Raw genomic sequence first — 14,026 nt, forward strand, 5'->3', positions numbered from 1 at the left:
GCATCTATATTCCAGTGTGGAACTCCTGGAGAGTGCAAGCATTCTCAGCATTTACAAAATGAAGCCCTTAATGTTTAAACACTGACATCCTCTTTGTGATGTCAAATGGGTATCTTTGCCTTTTGTGAAGGCCAGGATCCACAAACAGAATTAAAGAAATGTTATTTTTCACAAGGAGTGGGAGATGAGAAAAAGGGGACAGCATGAAAAAATGCAACCCAGGGGAAGGAATGAAAAAATATACATATGTGCTGCATTAATAAAAGACTTCAGAAAAAAAATATCCTAGAAAAGAGTAGGCAATGGGCAAAGTAAAGACACTGAATAGGATTACATAAAAAGCTTAAAAAGATAATAAAAATAGTTTATTCCAGAAATAAAAAAGAATGAGAAAGGAGGCAAAGGGAAAAAGAATTCATATTTTTAGCACAATGGACAATGGGAAAACTATTCTGAGCTCAGCTATACCTAATTACATCTTGTTACTTTCTATGCAGTAGAAAAATATTTCAGGTAGTTGTATATGAATTTACAGAAAAACGAATGTTTCAGAAGTTTGGAGATTTAAATATTTGAAAATATTACTGTATGTAAACCCCACCAGAGCTGGCTAGCTCTCCCCATGCCTGGAGTGAGACACAGCTCTGGGGCTGGGTGACCCAAGGTGCAGCTCAGAGGAAATGCTCTACAGCACAAATGTAGAGTATTTGTGTGTGTATTATCAGGTAATAATGCCTTGGCAGAGGCATGATTATGATATAAGTAGGTAAAGAAGGAAAGGGAGTTTCAAACAGAAGCTTATTGAGGGATATTAGTGATTTCAAGGTGCTCTGACATGGTGGAGAAATGTCATGTAAAGAACCTGGCTCAGGCAAGGAAAATTAAATGACTGTCTGGGAGGAGACAGAGGAATATTCCCAAATTCTCAGCCTCAGATGACATTCTCCCTCTAAAATCAATTATGATGTTTCCATTTAGACTGAAGAAAATGTTCACCACTTCCAGAAATGGAACCACAAACTTCACCAAACCAAATTCTCTTCACCAGCCCACACAAAATTACTCTACACCAATAAACTAGGGTAACTTTTTCAGACAAGCAGAGCTCAGACTGAAAAACTGAGCCCCCAGGGAGTACCTGTACATATCATGAATTCAGAGTATTATTAAAGATATTTATTCATAAACAGCAAAAAAGAATAGAAAAAGAGAACAGTGTGTGAGAGACTCCGGAGTTCTTTGTAAGAGTAGATCTGTTGAGCCTTACTAAGTCAACAACTCAGAGAAGTCCATGTGAATTTTGTTCCCAAGAAGCAAATAGAGAGGAACCTTTCTCATGGACACTCTGGAGATGGCTGCTGCCAGCACATCTTCATTAAAGTGGCCACAAGGTATTGGAAACCAGAAATTTGGGCTTGCTCAGTCTTTAGGCAGCAATTCCGCATTCCATTACAATGCAAAATTTTTATCAGCTGAAAATATGGCCAAGGGTATCTTTAAATTGGCAGGAGAGGAATCCACACAGGCAACTACATTGGAAAATTCTTTTCCCCTACGTTATTTTTCTTCAACCCAGCATATCGTAGAAACTATTTGTAGTGGGGAATCATTCTTCAAAATATTTAATTCAGAGAAAATTTTTTTGATCTTTGTTGGTTTTCTAGTAAAGCCAATGTTTGAATAATTCGCCATTATCCTGAGAAGTAGCAATTGCAAAGTTTCTGACTACTTGGTCAAAGAATAATAATAAAAAAATCTTGGCTTTTAGAGAATGCTGCATTCATTAAAAAAAAAAAAAAAAAAAAACAAACAAAGAAACAAAAACCAAAAACCAAAAAACACCACATTTTGGATTGATCAATTGGACCCAGTTCTAAGAGACCCCTCTAAAAGAAACAGCTTTGTAGATGCTCCTTCCTGGAGAAATTTTAAAGCTTTCCATTCATGACCATAGACAACTCTTCCCAAAAGCCCAAAGATGACAAAATTTTCTGTCTTGAGCCTCCATTACAGAGTACAGAGAGCAGTGAACAGATTTTTTCCACCACTCTGTTACTGATCTAACACGTGGCTTTGATGAAATAATTCTTCATATCTCTGCTTACAATTCTTTACATATTCAACTAAGTTCTTTGTAATTTGGACTGCTCCCCATGAAGCATCCACACAGTGGGGTCCTGATACTAATTAATAAATTACACTGCTGGAAAATAGGCAATTCAGGTTTACATTCCAGCACTATACTAATACAGACAGCAGGATAAGTTGTTAAACAGTGGACAACCAGTCCCAGTGCACAAATAAGCAGTTTTCAACTATCTTTCACCTTTGTGTTAATTTATAAGGCACGTAACAGTAATTTGGGTTTTGCTGTTATTAATCCCTTTTATTTTCAGGGGGATTTAAGCACTGTTTATTCATAACTTATGACCAAAATTTATAAGAGAGCAGTGTCAGGGGAAACAGAAAATTTAGGAGTAGTTGTTGTCGATTGGCAAATTGCACCATCAGCAAAAGCTAGTGGATAATAGATTCCCAATACATATGTATCAGCAATTTTCCCTTTAAAGGTAAAAGAGAAGAAACACTGCAAGCTTATTGCTCTTAGGGGGAAAAGTGGATTAAAAGGCAAGAGTTAGTTGAAGACTTCACAGCCTGTTGCAGTGTGTTTCTTGTTATGTTCTGTTATTGCCCAAGTTGATGGTTTGGTCCAAATGAGACCCTCCCACCCCACACTGTCAATCTACCCTGAGTCCCCTGTCAATCCTGTTTTAGGCCCACCACATGCTTGGAATTCCACTTTGGAAATTCCCTAAAATTTGACATTTGATTAGTCCATGTGACCCAATTTCCCCCCTACCTCCCTCACTGGATGATGATTTAGTGAACCCTGCCTTTTCCCCTCCCCAGGATATCTCTGATTAGCTGATGCTTTGTACCCTCCCTTTGAACCACCTCCCTATTTCAGCTGTTGCACGCTCGCATTTTCTGTCTTTTGCCCCCAGGATTCCCCAGAGCAATAAATCCTCTGTTATCCCATGCAGAAGAGACCTCCCTGTCGTCCTTGTCTCCTCAGAGCACAGAGTGACAGCCAAAAGCCGTAGAGCAAGTGCTGCAGTGGCACCTGGGGTCATCCTGCTCCTGGGGAGTGACCCAGTGCTGGAGCAGGTGAAGGGATGGAGCCACATCAGCTCCAGCCCTTGTGTCAACAGCCCTAAAAAAATATGGCAGTGCCCTGCTAGATTTTCCCAGACAGGGCTGCATGAAACTGAGGAAATCCCATCAGGGATGACTAAACACTTACAGGGCACTGTCCTGGGGTGACTTTATGATCCTGGTATCCCCAATCATCTGGTTTATGTTATATATTAAGTTCTGCACCTTTAAGACTGGCTTTGAGAGCAAGAGAGGGGGGTAGAAGAAGCCGCAGTTTGTGTTAAAGAAAACATCACTCCCACACATCTCGCTCCTGGACTGTGTTGTCTGCAGCACGGACAGACAGCGGGACAGAGCTTCTCCCTGGTTTTTAGTTAGTTTTAGCTAGCTGAGGCAGAGTTCCCCGGACCTTTGTTTTTTCCCTTTTTTCTAGATCTGTGCAAGCCTGCTCTGGACTGAACACCCAGCTAAACCCTGAGAGCCTACGCCTGTGGCCCACCGGGCCCTGGGCCTCGGCACTTTTCCAGCGCTGGAGGGACTGATAAGAACCTGAGCGAGCCGAGCTACACCACATGAAAAAGACTTTTCTTCCTAGATTTGCCACCCCATCGAACAGCAAGAGGTTTTATTACTATTATTTAATATTACTCAATTTCTGTTAAATAAACAGCTTTTTCCACTTCTCTCCAAAGAATTTTTTTTTTTTTTTCTCTCTTTTCCCAGACCAGAAAGTGAAGAGGGGCATTTCCCTGGAGAAATCCCCATTTAGAGTTTTCCTCCCTAATTTGCCCTAAACTAGGACAGGCACTTACAGAGGGCAAATGCTTTATTTGTGGGAAATTGGATACTGAGTTAAGAATTCATTGAAATTCTGCAAATTTTCCATTTGACTCTCTTGCCCAAGCCATGGCCACACAGATAATTTCATTGCCAACCAGCACTGGCATCACTGGTCCACCACAAGTATAATTTTTCACTCTTTAATAAATTAACTAAACAACTGAAAAAGGAGAGCAAGATGAATGGATTGTTTCTTTCAATGAATTTAACACAAAAAAAACCATTAGGGAGATGAGTTTGAAAATGTGAGGATTGCAAGGACAAACTGACACAGACAAGTAGGTGTTACCAGAAGGTTGCTGAGAGCAACTGCACTGAGCTCCTCTCACTACACAGATCTCCAGAAAAGGAATAATTTGTGTGATTATTAGACAAGTCCAGGACATAATTTGAACATTTTCAAGTGTGGGTGAATTATCAGCATCTCCCCTTCCCTTCACCATTATTTTCAGCTGCAAGATGGCCTCAGGCAGGTTTGTTTTCACTATAAAAATTTGCAGCAAATGCAGGAGATGGGTGAGAGATTAGAAGCAAAAATGCTACACTTTTTATTCACCCAACTGGTATTGAAGTCAGTGGGAATATTTGCATAGAGCTGGTGTCCTGATGCCATTAGCCTGACATGAATATACACTCGAAGATTTATAACACTGGAGTCTTGAAAAATTGTCAAAGCATTATTTGCCTTGATGTCAGCACCCCTAAAAGCTGTTCTGTAATCCTCTCTTGCTGGCCACAGCAAGGGTTTAACTCTACAAACCCAGCTGGCTTCACTGAGGGAAGGTGAAGGAGAAAGACCCCTCTCTCCTCTCAGTGGCATCTCAGACACTTTTTTTGTCAAGTTCCCAACTCTTTTATCTAATACTTCAGAGAATTTCCAAATTTGTCTCATTAACTAATATCTTTCCATCCTTTGTTTAGGTGATTTTCAACTACAGCACGGTTCAGTATCTTGTGCTCAAGAACAAATCAGTCCTCAATACATCAAAAAAGATCCAACCAAGGTCAGCAGGAAAGAACTCAGAGATTTTACAGTAACAACTCAGTTAAAATTATCACCATAATGGAATCAGTAAGAGTTTGGTCATTGCCTGCCATCAGATCAACCTCTCTTGTTTGCCATATGTAACCCTACAGCCAGGACTGCAAATAAATAATTTTTTTAAAAAAATTAAGAGGGGTGGACAGATCTGCACACTCACGCTTTTCCAAATTGTTATTACACATGAAAAAACTTCTAGTGACAGATTTGTTCACAGCATGTCCCTTACATCTAGAAAAGTCTTCCCCAAACACAACATCCGTGATCAGAAATACTCACAAAGCAAAATACACTGTTTTAGAAAGAGGTAAGAATCAGTCCTGTGGATTAACAGTATTTAAAACAAGTTCCCATCTCCCCCACATTTTTACAATACCCCACATCTTGGCCTGTGTTTATTTCAGTAGTTCTGTAACACATCCATTTTCTAAGCAGGACAAAACAGTCCCCCCAAAAGTGGGAAAGAGTAAACTGAATTGCACTCCATTTATTTCTGAATAGTCCTTCCCACACAAAGATACTGAAAGTGTCAAGGATATAATAATGACAACATTTATCCATTTTTCAAATGCTACATGCTGCTTCAGAACTCTTAAAAACATTGTGTTTTAATAGGATGGATTTTATTCCTTATAAAAGTGTTGCACAGGAAGTTGTATCTGTCTTTCTTTTTTAAAATTTGTTGTAACTCTTTTCCACAGAGCTTTGTCTTCTGGCTCCCAGAGGCCCTGAGAGCCTCTACCTCACTAAATGCTCAAAATCCCATTTAATAAAAAATAGATTAGAAAGTTTATACATTGGATTAGTAAAGGGTTCTGAGCCAGTTTATGTTTTGACATAAACAACATTTGTGTTACAATATAATTATGGAGGGACTGAAGAGCAGTCCCACTGTCCCACTGCCACGGCACCATTCCTGCGATCTGGAATATTCCACTGATGTCAGTGTCATTGAAATAAATCTTGGAGCTATCCCAGCACCACTGTGATCCATGTGCAGGGCAATCTAGTTCCACAATGGCTCAGCAGAAAAAGCCCTCCCAGTACTAATTTATTCTCTTTTTTTTTATTTTTTCACTTAGGCCAAGCAGAGATTTGGAGGAAGAGCTGGCATCTATTAAAAGGATTGATGTCCAGGTCTTCCCAGTACCTGCTGAATCACTGTGGATAATCGTGCAGCAATAAAGGCCATGAATCTGCTGCAATCTCTGATCTCCCGTGTCTGAGCCACAATTACAGCGCCAGGCCAGGGTGAAGATACAGCAGAGCCAAGAACCCTGACAGCAAAGCCATTAACAACTGCTGTTCCTCAGCCCTCCAGCTGGACTGGGAAATGCCAACCTCTTCATTCTCATTCAGTCTATCAGAGTCTGAATGGATTTTCTTTTTAGGTATTATATGGAAATGCAACTGAATCTTTTATTCATAAGGCAGCATCCTGGGGGAACCACCACCACATCCTGCAATGCATTCTCTTCTCCTCAGCTAGAATGAAAACCCTCTTACAATTTTTATTGTAGGAAGTAGAAAAAGAGTAAGTGAAGTTGCAGGAACATTCTAATTGAATGACTGTGAGAGTGTGATCACCTAAAATTGATAAAAAGAGGCTTATGGTAAGGAAAAACTATTTAGAACAGTCACTGTCCACACCAAGTCCACTCTGCATGAAATGATGTCACTGTGACCTGAGCAGTCATTGAAAGATGATAAAATATGTGTGCAATCAGAAAATGCCATTTATGATGTGTGTTTCAGACAATACTGGAACATGAAAAGTACATTTAGGTGCCATGGGATAAACACAAAGGTCTTAAAACTGATGTTCTGCACAGCAAAGGGGAGTGTAAAGCTTGTTTATCACTCCTGAGCTACATGGCAGCCTGTGCCAGATTAGGAATAAAAATAGGAACATGGATGGAAGGAAGAGTATCTAAGTACCTAAGAGGAAGAAGAGTAAAATGTTTGACTGAAAGACCACACTAAGGTTATTTTCCATGTCAGAAGCACAGCTGGCCAATACGTTCAGTCTTTAAATTGCAGGAAGGTTAAGAAGGTTTTTCAGTTGCTAATATAGGTAATTTTAATATTTCAAACTCCATCCATTAACTCTTTAAGAAGAATGTGCACTATACCAAACAAATTCATAAAAATGACTGCTATGAAACACAAATCATTTTTTCCCCTCTCTCTGACCAGTAGATACACACTACAGATAATTGTATGATCAGAGGTTGGAAAGGACCTTTAAGATCAAGCCCAACAATCAACCCAGCACCATGACCATGTTCCCCACCAAACCATGTCCTCAAGTGCCATATCCAAATGGTTTTTGAACATTTCCAGGTATGGTGAACTCCCCCTCTTCCCTATGCAGCCTGTTCCAATGCTTTACAAACCTTTTCATGAAAAATATTTTCCTAACATTCAGTTAGGCACAACTTGAGGTGATTTCCTCTCTTCCTGTCATTTGCTACCTGGGAGCCCAATCAGTGGTCAAGATTTTGGGAGATCAAAGCCCCACAAATGTGAGACTGAAAGAGCAGAAGGAGCTCCCCTATGGCTGGTACCACATCCCAAAAGCAGAAGGGAGCTGGGTAGACATTTCCTAGGGCTGCTACCAACCCAGCCATATCACCCACCCATGGGTGCTGCTGGATGGACACTGAGTGATGCCCCACATTCCAGATTTACTGAGCAGTGCCATTAGGAACAGCTGGCCAAATCACTCTCTTGAAATAAACATCTCAAAAGCAAAACATGAACTACAAAAACACCTTTTCCCCCCTCAGGTCCTGTGCCAAAATACCCTTGATGAGAACTGAAAACTCAGAGGGCTCACGATTTTTAAGAGTAATCTATCATGATGGCAGGTAGACATCCTGGAGCTGGGTGCAGGATGAAATTGCAGCTGAATACTAAAATGTCAGATGGTTGAACAGACTCACAGACTGAGAATTCTCAAATAAGAATTGAAAGACACAGGGTTATCTATCCTCAGAGAGAAAAAAAATTGTTTCCTTTTTCTATCAAGCATTCAGAAATTTGTGCTCTGTAGCAAGTCACCCTAATAGATTTAATTATGGGTTCCTCTACCATTTATACTTGTATCTGGTGCTGGAAGTGGAGAAACATTTTTTCCTGGAGAGTGAGCTGTACTGATAGCAATGTTCAGTGGGATTTGCTGCAGTATCCCAGACATCTTTAACATTAATACTGGGTAGTCAAGGTCTTTTATTTTTCTAAAAGCACAAAAAATTGTACATATAGAAGGATCTAGAGTAGGTTCAGATGCAATTCTGCCCCTTGCAGACTCATTGACTTACACAGCAGGGAATGCTCTTAGCTTTAAAACACAGGATGAATTGTTATGAGTTTTACTTATCTTCATGAATTTACATAACAAAATTAATTTGTCCTGTGCTGTTTGTCATTTCTAATTGAACTGTGGCCTACCATGAGATGGCAGCATGATCCCAGCTACTTCCACAGGAAGGTGAACATGGCACAGAGGAAAGAGCATCTGGCAGATAAAGAAAAGGTCCTGTGTGTCTCATGTGCAAGTGAAAAACAATTCCACTTTACATCAGATAAGATAATACCAACACAATGATAAAGTATTTACAGAACAGGACAGCCTTGCTATTTTGACCAGGAAAACACTTCAATCAATATTGTTATTGCAGAGCTTAATCCAAATGTCACAGGAGCCTCCTGAGGCCCCAAGGCAGCTGGTGGGAAACAACTGAGTTTGTGAGGTGAAGGGACAGCGAATGCAAACCCTCAGACTTTGTTTATACCTCTCATGAGGGGCCTGAGAGAATGTTTTTCATGTTGCTCATAATTTCATAGATAAAAATGATCATGAACTAAAAAACCTGGGACACATTCATGTGTAATAACTTTCACCATTCAAATTGCTGTAAAACAACAGAAAATTGGTCACATTGACCATCAGAGCATAGAGAAGCTGGCAGTGGGAAGGACAGCAGTGACAAGGCCATCTGTCAGCTGGCACTGGCCATTACCAAGTACCTGGAGGAACCAAAGCAAAGAGAAGGGTCAGGCAGAGAACTGAGGGAACATAATGAGGTAACTGAGCCTGTGGGACTGGGTGTAAAGCTGTACATCCTTTTATCTGCCCCACAAGCATTTACTGTCCAAGAATAGCACATTTTAAAAGTGGTAGCCTGGGGAAAGAGCGATGAACAGCATAAGCATCTACTGAAAACACAGGGGTGATAAGGAATTTTTGAAGATTTCTCTTTTTATTAATTATTACAGTGAGAATCTTACTCAGCAAGACTTTGAAATAGACACAAGACATACAGATGGAGAATAATTAAGTCAAAAAGCCAAAACCTTTTTTGCCTCCATTCATTTTACAGTTTATTTTGCACATAACCTGGAAAGAGTAAAACAGTTTCTTTGAAATTCCTTTTGTTGATTTTTGAGGAGCCGTTCAGAATCTGCCTTTGCCTGATGATATACTGACATGTGACTTTCAATTCAATTCAAATATATACATACAAACATATGTATGCACAGAATCATCACAGAGTCATAGAATGGTTTGGGTTGGAAGGATCTTAAAGCACATCTCCTTCCACCCCCTGCCACACACACCAACACCTTCCACTTCCACAGGTTGCTCCAAGCCCCATCCAAGCCAGCCTTGGGCACTTCCAGGGATCCAGAGGCAGCCAAAGTTTCTCTGGGCAACCTGTGCTGGGGCATCACCACCTTCACAGAGAACAACTCCTTCCTAATATCCCATCTAAGCCAACTCTCAGTTTAAAACTATATAAATATTGTATATATTTTTCATCTCAGAATTTCCTGCTTGGTAAGTTTGAAGAACTGTCTCTGTAAAATGGATATTAAAGCATTAAGTTTCTGGGTGGGCCAAGAAACGTGTTCAGTGTTTTATTCTACAGCAAAGTGCAAAGCTCACTGATCGATAAGAAGAATTGAAGTGTAATTATGGTACTTTATATTACAATCCCATAATTGTCTCAGTAATTCTCCCCAAGTAACTTAAACGTGCCTTTTAGATATTCAAAGCAGTGAAACTCCAGATATCATCATCCAAGATAATGGCCTTGAATCGATAACCAAACAAGAAAAAAGAATTCCCCCACAAAACCCACAGGCCAGAAAAGTCTCCTCTCAGTGTTTCTGTGGGTGTGATGTACACAAGTAATAATTTCAGTTCCTCTCTGTAGCTACAAACTACCTCATACCACTTATTTAAATAAAATTCTCTGCCAGGGAAAAAATAAGTAACACATTCTTAAGCCAAAGAGATCTCCCAATCTGAACTCCTCCAACACTCAGACAATTCTCAGCCAATTTTCACATCAATAACTTGAGTTTCAGTGAAGGAAAATAGGCATATATGATTGATTTTTCCAGCCTATGATAGCATCACATTTTTGTTCACTGGAGAACATCATATACACAATTTTGCTGTTGCACCAGAGAATATCTGGTTTTGTTTAGACTAATCAATATTTCCTGAAAAAAACTCCACCAAAAAAACTCAAAGAAAAACCAAAAGCCTGTGTGCATGAATGTGTACCAGGAATGGCACAGCTAATGAGAAGGACAGACTGACATTTTGTGGCTGCTGACATGCTGAGATCTGCACAGATCAACCTGGAACATTCACATTCCAGCCTCCAAGGGCTATTCCAACCACTGGAGCAGACTTGTATCATACTCTCTTCTCTTTATTTTGTGAATAATGTCTGCATAACTACCACAAGCAACTTTTTGATTATTTCCATGTATTTTTTTTTTTCTCCAGACACTTTCCCAGTGCTGTGCCACTGAAGCTTCACTAATACAAAATCCATCATGACATAACAGGATAATTGCAACAGATTGCTGGTGCACAATGATTCTCTATGTTATTACACTGTCATGTCACCTGCTCTTTCTGATCTAAACTCAGGATAATTTGAAACATCTCTTTATCAACTTCTGCAGTGAGGAAGTAATCTCTTTCCTTTTTTTCCTAAACATGGAGAAAATGACACCTCCTCAGGCAACAAAGAAACAAGCAAACTCTCCATGTTTGAAAGTGGCACCTAATATAATTTTGAGAGGAAAAGTGGGGCTCAGTGGGGAGAAAAGCCATAAAAACTTCCAGTACTGGTTTTAAAACATCATACAGCCCCCATCTCTTCACAGATGCCTGTTCCTCTTTTAACAGCTGTGAAGTTCTATTAAATAAAAACACCAATTGTTTTTAGCTTATTTTATTTTCTCCCTGCAAATTACAATCACAGAAAGTGTACAAGTTTCAAGCTGCAGTGAATTGAGAAGACAAAAGAGGTCTTTCCATAATGAATACCAACACCAAACAGTAAAATGCATAATTGCACAGAGCCAAAAAATAAAAGTTTTCTAATGAGTAGCTAGTAAAAAACCACTGACTGCAGTGTTGTGAGTCTCAGATCATATCCAGGTAGGAATGCTTGGCTCCTCCCCCTGGGTGGAGCATCCCACAATGGGATGATGGAATTTTATCAGTCCTGCAGTGAGACTCAATGGCTCATTCACAGAAAATATCCCCCTGGAGGGAGGATGGGTCATGGAAGAGATAAAGAACACTGCCACATCTGGTTTTAACAGCTGGTAATAGAATATATACTTTTGGTTACTTCTTGCATTGCAGCCTAAAACATAAATAAATTATAAAGTGATATATTTCAGAAAGAGAAAGAGTAGGTCCTTCACTAAAATATCAATCTTTTTTTGTCCCGAAGTGTCCATTTTACTGAAGAGTGGTTCACAATTTCAAAATTATGTATCACTCAATAAAACAGTGCATTTATTAATTCACTGTTTCCTAACTCCCTGAAAATACTCTGTTCACTTGAAAACTGAAACCAATTTTTCTACTTGCCAGCCAGAAAAATTTGTAATTGCTAAAGCCTCTGCAGAAAATTGAAAGGTTTATGCACATTGTACAACCACAATAGAAAAACTAAACAGAACATGGGGCCTTGTGAGACATTTCTGCAAATTGGGAATTGTGAACAGGAATCATCTTCCATTTTTAAGATGAATCAGGAAAACCCGGATGCCTTTAGTTACAGCTGCCCACAGATTTTAGCTTTGACTTGTACTAAACTACATAACCTCACATTATTGACTTCCTATCCATAATTTCTTAGAACAAATTATGCTTCTATACCCATTCAGCCCAGATCAATTTATGAACTACATCTTTCTAGTACCATGAAAACACAAGGCTGTCAAAGTCTGTTTATTTAGAACAGAAAAAGCTTGCTGCAACATCTCAAACAATAATCAACGATTCCATGTGTTTAGAAGATGAAATTGTGCTTCAACCATTCACAGATTTTTAAGGCAAATGGCTGTTTAGAGTATTTTTTTTTTCCTTGCAGCAATTGAATGCTTTTGTATTCCCATGAAGGATATTCAGTGCTGGCAAAGTCAGCAGCAGCTCATTTTTCTACAGTGAGAAGGAAGAAGTGGTAACAAATGTTTGCACTGGACAGCAAGTGCTGACTTTCCTTCTGCAGGAAACTCCTTCCCAGAAGGGCAGAGATGGAATATTTGCAGTCTCAGGAATTCCAGATTGTCCTCACTCCTCCGACCTGCCAGACCTGTTCTGTGACTCTAAGCAGTGCCACCAAACTTGTAAAATAAATGAGAATGGAGTGCACATAATTTCAAAAAATATTATGAAATAACTTCAAGCTTACCCCTTACACAGAAAGCTAGAAGCTCAGACAGCTTCTCCTGGGAATAAACTCCCATCATTTGTGCTCTGCTAAATGATTGCTCCAGAAGATTCTACTACAATGTCTAGATAGAGGTATAGCCTTCACAGCTATTATTTTTACTCTTACTCAAGTGAACGGTCCTCATTCAGCCAGCTAAGGGGATTACTCACATGATTAACTGATTTGAATCCAAAATATTTTGAGAAGTAGACAGTCATATTGAAATAAAGAAAAAATAAGAGACCCTGAAAAGAGATCCCATGTAACAGACTGCAGGGCGAGACATGCAGCCACTCTACAACCAAATGGATCAGGCTACTGTCAAAGGAATTGCATTAAAATGAGCAGTGCAGTCCTCATATCAGCTATTTAATAAACTGATTTTATGGTAACACCATCTAACTCCACTTTACACATTTCTATGCCCAGAGCACCAAAATACAGGTTCAGGTCTTTACTGACTGATGGTTCACAGATTTTATTGATGCAAAATGAGGCCTGCTGTGAGGTTACAAGCACTGCTGATGGCCTGAGATTTGGACATTGGTGTTCAGAAGATGTTGCAAATATCACTCCATACACAAAACCCTTAACACACTGCTCCTTTCTTCTGTCACTGTCTGGCAGGACATGCCAGCAGACAAATCTGTTCTGCTTGACCTTCTGCCATCTTTCTCATCAGCTAAAGCAGCACATCTAAAAGGGCTTTCCCAATAAAACTTCAATCCCTGGTAGCCAGTAGTAATGCTAGGAAAAGGGGGGAGAAAGGGGAATAAGAGATGAGAAATCAGAGTGTGATCCTTCTACCTCAGGAGGAAGCCAGAGAAGCCAAGCACACTAACAAGTGTTTATTTAAAATGTTGATTGTTTCACAACCTAATTTTAAAACTCCCCACTTAAGCACTTCCTGAAGGCAATATTTCATGTCCTCTGAGCAGGTAGGCTGGAAGGGAGGAGAGATAAGGTCAGAGATGGGATGTTAATAGGAAAATACAGCATGTCAGTTTTGGGAGCATAATCAAGGTCATTGAACCTAAACACTGAACTGAGTTGTAAATATCTACCTACCTATTTAAAATATCCCCCAAATACATACCCCCCCCCCCCCCAAAAAAATAAAAAAAAAACCAACCAACTAAAAAAAACACACAAAAAGAAAACCCTCACAAAAACCCAAACAAACAAAAAACAAACAAAAACCCAAAACCAAACAAATTAAAAAACCCAGCAA

The sequence above is a fragment of the Poecile atricapillus genome, chromosome 17, assembly GCF_030490865.1.
Source record: "Poecile atricapillus isolate bPoeAtr1 chromosome 17, bPoeAtr1.hap1, whole genome shotgun sequence".
Taxonomy (NCBI): domain Eukaryota; kingdom Metazoa; phylum Chordata; class Aves; order Passeriformes; family Paridae; genus Poecile; species Poecile atricapillus.